A 9,819-nucleotide genomic window follows, 5' to 3' on the forward strand; every position below is an offset into this window, starting at 1 on the left:
TTCTAGACTAGACATCGAACTTCGAGTTTGTTTTTGAAACAAATTGCTGCAGCGAAAGAAAAGTTCAGAAAACGGAAATGTGTTGTCTGTGAATGCTCAATGCTTCGCCGGAATTGTTTGACCAGGTTCTGAAAATTAATTTTTAAATTGATATAGCGAGTGTTTCGAGTTTCGAATGATCAATTTTTGTTCTATTAGATAAATTACATCAAGTATATAAAACATTTCAGGTGAAGCAACAGCTGAAGCGTTGAAGACGCGCTGCCTAATTCGCGTGGTCCTGTAGGAGCGATGTAGTGAAACCCACGAGCTGTTAAAAGAGGGGACACTGTGATTGTCAACAGAGCTGTGCATGTAACACAAGTTTGTTCAGCTCCGAGCGTAGGTAAACTGGCGTTAATGCGCTTCTCGGGTGCGCATCGAGTCGCTGAAACTGCTCGGGGTGCTCGTTGACGACCGGCCACGCCAGCAAACCGAATGAACTTTTTAAAATGTCACTCGTATCGTTCTCAACAATCCTCTAGCTTTAATTTCAACCCCGCAAAATGCAATCATTTTTTCTCACAGAAATCGATAAGGATTTCGCGATTTTTCAACGCGATATCGAATTTCCCTTCAGACTTAGCTGTGCCTCTCATAAAATACGACCTTTCAGCTTCAATTTGAGCCCTTAAACGTTCAAAAATGTCCACGGGAAGACATTCCAAAATCAAACCGAGTCAACCTCTCAAAACGCAATCATTTTTCTCGCAGATATATTTGTTAATATGATATCGGATATCCCTTCAAACTTAAGCGTACCTATCATGAAGTACGATATTTCAGCTTCAATTTGAGCCCTTAAACGTTCAAAAAGACATTCCAAAATCAAACCGAGTCAACCGCACAAAACGCAATCATTTTTCTCGCAGATATATTTGTTAATATGATATCGGATATCTCTTCAAACTTAAGGGTACCCATCACAAAGTACGATATTTCAGCTTTAATTTAAGCCCTTAAACGTTCAAAAATGTCCACGGGAAGACATTCCAAAATCAAACCGAGTCAACCTCACAAAACGCAATCATTTTTCTCGCAGAGATATTTGTTAATATGATATCGAAATCCCACTCAAACTTAAGCGTACCCATCACAAAGTACAATATTTCTGCTTTAATTTAAGCCCTTAAACATTCAAAAATGTCCACAGGAAGACATTCCAAAATCAAACCGAGTCAACCTCACAAAACGCAATCATTTTTCTCGCAAATATATTTGTTAATATGATATCGGATATCCCTTCAAACTTAAGGGTGCCCATCACAAAGTACGATATTTCAGCTTTAATTTAAGCCCTTAAACGTTCAAAAATGTCCACGGGAAGACATTCCAAAATCAAACCGATTCAACCTCTCAAAACGCAATCATTTTTCTCGCAGATATACTTGTTATTATGATATCGGATATCCCTTCAAACTTAAGGGTGCCCATCACAAAGTACGATATTGCAGCTTTAATTTAAGCCCTTAAACGTTCAAAAATGTCCACGGGAAGACATTCCAAAATCAAACCGATTCAACCTCTCAAAACGCAATCATTTTTCTCGCAGATATACTTGTTATTATGATATCGGATATCCCTTCAAACTTAAGGGTGCCCATCACAAAGTACGATATTGCAGCTTTAATTTAAGCCCTTAAACGTTCAAAAATGTCCACGGGAAGACATTCCAAAATCAAACCGATTCAACCTCTCAAAACGCAATCATTTTTCTCGCAGATATACTTGTTATTATGATATCGGATATCCCTTCAAACTTAAGGGTGCCCATCACAAAGTACGATATTGCAGCTTTAATTTAAGCCCTTAAACGTTCAAAAATGTCCACGGGAAGACATTCCAAAATCAAACCGATTCAACCTCTCAAAACGCAATCATTTTTCTCGCAGATATACTTGTTAATATGATATCGGATATCCCTTCAAACTTAAGGGTACCCATCACAAAGTACGATATTTCAGCTTTACTTTAAGCCCTTAAACGTTCAAAAATGTCCACGGGAAGACATTCCAAAATCAAACCGAGTCAACCTCACAAAACGCAATCATTTTTCTCGGAGAGATATTTGTTAATATGATATCGAAATCCCACTCAAACTTAAGCGTACCCATCACAAAGTACAATATTTCTGCTTTAATTTAAGCCCTTAAACATTCAAAAATGTCCACACGAAGACATTCCAAAATCAAACCGAGTCAACCTCACAAAACGCAATCATTTTTCTCGCAAATATATTTGTTAATATGATATCGGATATCCCTTCAAACTTAAGGGTGCCCATCACAAAGTACGATATTTCAGCTTTAATTTAAGCCCTTAAACGTTCAAAAATGTCCACGGGAAGACATTCCAAAATCAAACCGAGTCAACCTCACAAAACGCAATCTTTTTTCTCGCAGAGATACTTGTTAACCCTTAGCACTCGAATGGCGACTGTAAGGCACCACTAAAAATTGCTGTATCATTATTCAAAATATTTTTTGCGTTACTAGAGTTTGTATTTAATAAATTACTAAACATTTCGGTATCGTACGAGTAAATTGCACAATTTTGGTATGTATAACATAAAAAAAAATATATAGAGGGAAAATATTCTAGGTCGGAAGAAATGTTTGGTTTTGGAGTTAAAATAGCTTCGAGTGCAAAGGTTTAATATGATATCGGATATCCCTTGAAACTTAAGCGTACCTATCATGAGGTACGATGTTTCAGCTTTAATTTGAACTCTGAAGCGTTCAAAAATTCCCCGCGAGAAGACATTGTAGAATTCGCTCGACGAATCCCCGTAGAATCGGGTCAATGTTGTCGGAGCTGACGTGTAGGCTTTCGTGTTTCTTTTAGAACCTAAGTGCCCCGAAAAATCGATTCGGGATAAAGCCTCGAATCCTCTCGGGTATGAATTTCTCTACGCGATTTTGCGTTTTCTTTCGAACCTAAATGGATCTACCATAAAGAAGCGAAGGTAACAGGCATTAATGCGTTCCTCCGGTGCGCGGCGAGTCGTTGAAACTGCTCGGGGTGTTCGTCGACGAGCGACCACGGCAGCAAACCGAATGAACTTTTTAATACGTCAGTCGTACTGTTTCAACGGTGTCCTGTTCGTTTTGCTGGCAGCCAGTTCCGCTTCTACCTACCGAGTATACGGTCTCGTATTTCGCTCGAGATTTTTCGAGAAATGGCCGCGCGAGCTGCCCGGTGGGGATGGACGAAATGCAATAGAATATTCTCTCTTTTTTCTTTTTCTTTTTTTTTTTGTTCGTCTTCCTCCCGATCGAGGAGAAAGATAGGAAGGAAGAAGGAGTCGGGAATTAAAAGGGAGAGGACGTAAAGGGGCGGAGGAGCGGGGAGACAAAAGGGGGAGAGGCTGGAAGAGAGCGTAGGTTGCTGGCGCCCAGACGAGCTTGTCCGACATTCATAGATATTTGGGAGAAGAATTGCTCGGTTAATGGCAGCGTATAATTTCACTGGAAATCGTCGGCGTCACGTTCCCCCTCGGTTTTTTTTTTTATTATCCCGTACACCGGGAATCATGACGCGGATAATAACCGAGCGATTTTTTTCAATCGATTCGCACCCGACACCTCGTAATCGCGAAACTTACGTGTCCGGTTGTGTACCCGTAGGCGCCGGGAAAAATGCCGCTCCTATCCTGCACACGCTGGATAACTGGCCACCCTCCTCTCTTCTTCTTTTTATCTTGATAGGATTTTGCGTCATCCACCGTCCATTCTCCCTCGAATAAACAACCGACGTCTGGACATCGAAAACTGAGAAATCCAACGACCGAGGAAAATTCAGAAGCTCGCATTTAGCTCTGACCTGCCGGATCCTCGAGCAAATTGGCTGCGTGGAAAGCTCCGTTTCATCGAGTCGAACCTTTCTGAAACTATAGACTGTTTTCCTAACACCGTTTCCTGCGCCATTCAATTTTTCAAGAAACAATATAGAAGGGAAGAACACAAAGGGAAATGTGAGGGATTTTAATAGAGTTGGCTTGGCCAAATAGTTTTAGCTTGCGAAAACAATCTTTGCCACTCTAATGGTTAATCTTTCGAGGACGTTGAAATGTTGCCCGTTTCATTCGATAATATTATTCTTAAATAACATAATGGCTGTACCCGAAAACAAAACTTATCGCGGCCGACCAACGCGTAACACTCAAATATGCTTCTCCCTGTATCCTCTCGCAATTAACAACCACCGGTTACCAATCAGAACGACAAAACGCCCCCTCAATCTAATTCTCCTGTAACTACGTAATACCGTGACATTGGTCCATCTCCTAGACCCATCGATTTCAAAATATGTTGATTGTTAATCCCATCAGAGCAGGAGTCAGCGGAGACAAGAAAGCGACCGTGAAGCGAGAAAGAATCGAAAAAGCGAATCGATATCTGCTCAAGGATGACATTTTTATTATATTTTTCGCTCTCGCGCGAGAGTGCAGTCCGAAGAAATTAGCGCGTCTGTTCGTTATCGGCTGTATCTACTGGCGTTGCCGTCGATAAATACGTGTTTCGATTACACGGATTCCAGCGAGACCGATCAACAGGAGATAACACCGTGGTATCGTCTGTGTTTGTAATAAGTGGTCACGGTTGACGGTAGTCGGACACATCAGATGATCTTGGTCGCCGCCGCGCGTTTCCAAATTCCGAGGAAATTTCATTTTCTGCGAACGGAAACCGAAAGGAACGCTCACAGAAAATTTCACACGTTCGCTTTACTTCGACAACGGTCTCCGCAGCTACAACAATCTGACCAAATGCAACATATCCTCCTATGAAATACAAACCAAAATATTGTCGCAGAATAATTAGGAATTCTCCGAATCTAATTCTACGCGTTATAATTCCAAGTAATGACTGCGGAAGAAGGGGTTCAATAGAAATTGATTTGATAATTCTAATATATTCAACACAACCTAACAACATTCTTCGGTTTCTGTAATCCTTTACTATTTTATATTCTATTCAATTTCTTCGTAAAAATCCTCGTACAACGAAATTAATTTGATGTTATTATATATATTGGAAGTGTGTCGCGCTGGTAGCGAGCGTGTTAATCAATCCGCTCTTACTGCACTTATGGCTTCCGTTGCAGCTTCCGGAAACGTGTCGGATCGTCGGCGATCGCGGTGATCCGCGTGAAAAGTAGAAACGGCGAGTAAAATGGCAAAGTTGCCTCTCGTTTCTCATTCACCAGAGTGCCTTGAGAACGGCGGACACTGCTCGATCCGAAACCAGCTGGTATAGTGATCGCAGCTCGCTTGACCTATTTCCGTAGATTTTTCGGTAGCGGGTTTATTAATTTGAGGCGAGCGAATGCCGAAATTGGTTTCGGGGGAAGAGGCTAACGACTCGGAGCAATATCTCCCGCGACGTAATCGGTTTCGCGTGTCACATAGCGGTGATAAATGCCGAATTACGCGAATCCTTGGTCGCGGAGGCGCCGCGACGGCTGTCGTCCCTACCTCGGCGACGTCGCGCGCTCGCTTTCTTCTCGACTTCTCGCGTTCCTTCGCTTTTCCATTTTCTCACCTTCTCTGCCGCATTGGAGGCTCGGATAATTGGAAATTAATTGCCGCCGACTACGATGGTCGTTACCCTTTCTTCGTCCGGTTGTGTTATTTTTTCCGTGGCCGAGCAGAGTGAGAAAAAGGTCGTTACGATTTCATCGGTCCGGATACCGCGCGAAAATGAGCGAAACGAGAGGGTCTGTTAGGTGTGCAAATAAATTCGGTTCCGCATCGTTTTTTACTGCTTTCTCCCGTGTAGTTGCGATCTAATTTCTTTTAAACTGATCACTTCAAGTATTATATTCTTTTTCGATGGCCACCGCGATTCGATAGCAATCAAACGCGTAAAATCTGCGTCCCGCGGACCTGCAACGTTCATATGTAGGTTAACATTACACCTCCGCGACGTTTTGTCGCAGGGACCGCGTTAGCAAACAATGCGAGTTTCCCTGCACGTGACAAATTAAAGGGAGAACCGAAGGAAAAACGAGGATTTCTCGTATTGTTCATAGAAAAAGTGCCAAGACGATGCGAACGACGGCTTTTTCGCATTACACAGACACCTGCCTGCCAAGTCTTGCCTGTCGGTTTTAATGAGACCCGCGCGCGCGCGCCCGCCCGCGTGTTGTGGGTTAATTATTTCTGAAAAAAGTCTCGCTGCTGTAATTCTTACGTTCGTTAACCATCGCCGGTAATTTCTCGAGTGCATTCCTCGATGCTGATACCAATGCGATGCGTGCGTTGTGAACGAATCTCGATCGGATTGGCATTGGCAGCGACTGTGGCTGTTTCCGGTAAAAAGAGTTATTTGAAATGTTGTTTCATTCGACGAAGCGATCGCCGTTTGTCTTGAAATAGAAATTGTCTGCATTAATTGCAAGATGCAGGAGCTTAGACATTTAACTCCTGCCTTTAGGATTTGTGCCGTCTGCTCAGGATTATCCTTGTTTAGATCTTCTTCATCCACAGAGGCGTTTATCTGGGCGCATTTCTGTTTCATTACATCCTTAATGTTGTTTGAAACATTTACTGGTATTTTATCTTGTTTTATTTGTTCTATCCAGGTCAGACATTCCCGTCTTCATTTTGAGCTGTACATCTTTTCTTCGTTTGGCGTAATAAAGATTATACCATACTATTTACTATTATCTTTATTATACTGCACAAAAATTGGGACAGCCCGACAATACAACATAGAAAAGCCGTTACGAGGTGTTCGTGAGAAACGAGCTGGACAATAAAAATCGAACGATTCTACTGTCTATCGTAGAATTTATCAATTATTATGGAGCACCACGGCGCGGACATTTTAGAACGGCCCGAGATGATTTCGGTTTCAAAATTGGGGCACCATTTGTTAGTTGTGCTCCAACGTCGAAGCGATATTGAATGTTTCTCCGAAGATATTGATGAGTCAATTCTATGACGAGCAAAATAATGTATTACCGTCGGCTAGATTAATAGATGATGGATGGAAGCCGCGAGATGGTGGAACTCAGAGGAGGGAAATAAAGTAGGAGGTCTCTTTCACTCAGGCGGATCCGAAACGATCTTAATACACCGAAACACAATGCTGGAGTACGTACGAATGCTCTGAAAATCAATCGCAGCCGTTCCCAAAGATTACCGAACTAACCTTCCCAATGCATCCTCTCTTTTCTATCCGCAAAAACGCAGGACGGAGCGCTATGTTTCTGATACTGTTTCGGTGCGGAACATTTATGGTCCTGGCGAAAGGATACTTCGCAGAGTCGACCATTTAACGCGTATTTCCTACGATCCTCAAAACGGTGGATCCGTTGCAACATCATTATGCCACTGTTGGAGCTAACAGTAATTTTGTCTGCGATAAAAAATACATTTGTATTTATTCCGACGTTCATAAAAATAATTTGCACCAACAAGCAGAAGCCAAACAGAAGTTCCATTATTCCCTCTGCAATTTGAATATGCTGTGATATGCTTTAATTTGTTTACTGCATTTTCGTCAGAAATGCGTCGAATATGGTCATGAAGGATTGTGCTTAAATTCGTCGCAACGCTGGAGAATTGCAGCTTGGTCGTGGGATAATTTTTTGGAAGATTGTCGACTTGTAGATGCAAAATAAGGGACGGATGTTTCGCGTAGGACGAACATTATCCTGGTGGGCAGGGCTCGCAGGCGTAATCATTTAGAACGACGAGCATTCCTGCGACGCTCGGCGACACGCATTGTGCCCGGAAGACCATCTTCCCGATGTCAAACTATGCCCCGACACCCGCAACTTTTCCCTTCAATCATCGGCTACGGGAATCTGCGAGCTGCGACGCTGCACGAGCGTCACACGTTGTCCTTTTAATTCGGTTGAAAACTATACGCTGTAACATCAATCCATCAGCGACGGCGGACGCGACAGGATAAGCTAGTTCGAAATATGTTATGGAAAAATTCCTGCCGTCGCGCACCGGCGATCATTGTTGTTCATTCCGGAACAGAAAACTGCAGAGAGACCGTGGCTGTAATGGAGAACAGCTGCGGATAATTGGACGACTGTTCATTCGCGTTTATAATGTCGTACGCCGAAAATTTGGAAAAATAAGAGGGCCGTGCTTGTTTGTCGTTGTTTGCGGCGTAAAATTTACTAAAATGACATTGTTGCAGCTGTTCGTGTTTAGAAATTGAAAGGGCGCGTTGATGGAAGAGCGTCCATGACGTCACGAATAGTATTGCGAACAATGTGCAAGTCAATAAAGCAGCAGGGTATTTTCATCTGCGAATGTATATGCACATTTATACTCTGGCACATAAACATCGTAAAATGGCAGGATATATACATTTGCAGCGAACAGAACAATCGTGGACGGAAAGTTCATAGAATGGAATCCGTGGATAGAGATAGAATTCCGAAAAAATCAATATTTCTCTGACAAGGGTTAACGAGCGACAACATCGTACACGTGCAATCACTACAATTATAGTAGCCACTCGTAGGTGTCTGGCCACTTCAACGATGTGCTTGACTTCTTTTCGGAAAAAAATGGGATCCTTGATTTCGCGCACGAACCGCTCGGTTCACCGTTGTATAAAAATTTTTGCCCATTGCTTATTGATTTCTATCAACTTTCAAACTTTTGTCAACGCTGGACCTACCGATTGTTAAAAGTGAACGATGCGCACATTGCTTTCTAAAAATGGCAATATTGAACTTATCCTGTTTCTGTGCGATTTTTATTGATGTGTATGGTTCCACGATTTCCCACGAAGGCATCTCTATAATTTCAGTAATTGCAAAATAAGAAACCGGTCATCCGATCGCGGTAGGTTTTTGTGATAAGTCAGCAGAAAGCTTGACGAGAATGGCTAACAATTCGGCTCGTTGGGTCCCAAGATTGATTGATCCAGGTCAATTCTAGACAGCAGTGTTCGGAACCATGTCAACCCAATTTTTCAAATTCAATTTATACCCTTGCTTCATTCGAGTTGTATTTTATTCTTTCTTTTTTTTTTTTTTGGTAGATTAGACATTCTGTGGCGAGAGATTTAGACGAGCGGCATTTTTGCAGCACAGTTAAGATGTCAAAGAGCTGAATTATGAAGACAGAAAGAACGAGGTCTCCTCGCAAGTGAGTCTTTTGAAAATGGCCACCAAAGGACCGGACAGTCCAAGACCGCTGTTTCCGGGCCAAAAATGGAAAGACACGACGGAAGAGCAGAAATCCAATAATCAAACTCACCATCGTCCTGCTCTCAGAAGTCCTCGAGATTCGAGCAACATGCAGCGAGGTGGTCGATCAGCGGACAATCGGTGACGCACATTCCGGCTGGTACGAAAATCGGCGAAACAACGACGTCGATCGTTCGATAGTAAAAGCAAACGAGCGAAAGTGCTGGTGGGATGGCCGAACTGGGCTCCAGGCTGGTGGCGTGGCTCCATTCACGAACTTTCATTCATGAATCTACGTAAGGGGCTGCCGAAAGCAGTTTTTCTTGGCGGTCGCTGCGGTTCCATCGACGTGGTTCTTTGTGATATCATCGTTCCGGGGTGGAGACTCGCTCCAATGACGTAACGGGGAGCGATGGAAAGAGAAACACAGAGGCAAAGAGAGAAACGGAGCGGCCGGAGGAGAGGGCGAGAGAAGAGAGAGAAAGAGAGAGAGAGAGAGAGAGAGAGAGAGATAGGGGAGGGGAAGGGTGTAGAACACACACGGGGCGGCCGTTAACAACGTGGAGGAGGAACACGTCGGTGGTGGGTACAGCGGGTACAGAGGGGGGCCTCTTG

This window comes from Halictus rubicundus, chromosome 3, assembly GCF_050948215.1.
Source record: "Halictus rubicundus isolate RS-2024b chromosome 3, iyHalRubi1_principal, whole genome shotgun sequence".
Lineage (NCBI taxonomy): Eukaryota > Metazoa > Arthropoda > Insecta > Hymenoptera > Halictidae > Halictus > Halictus rubicundus.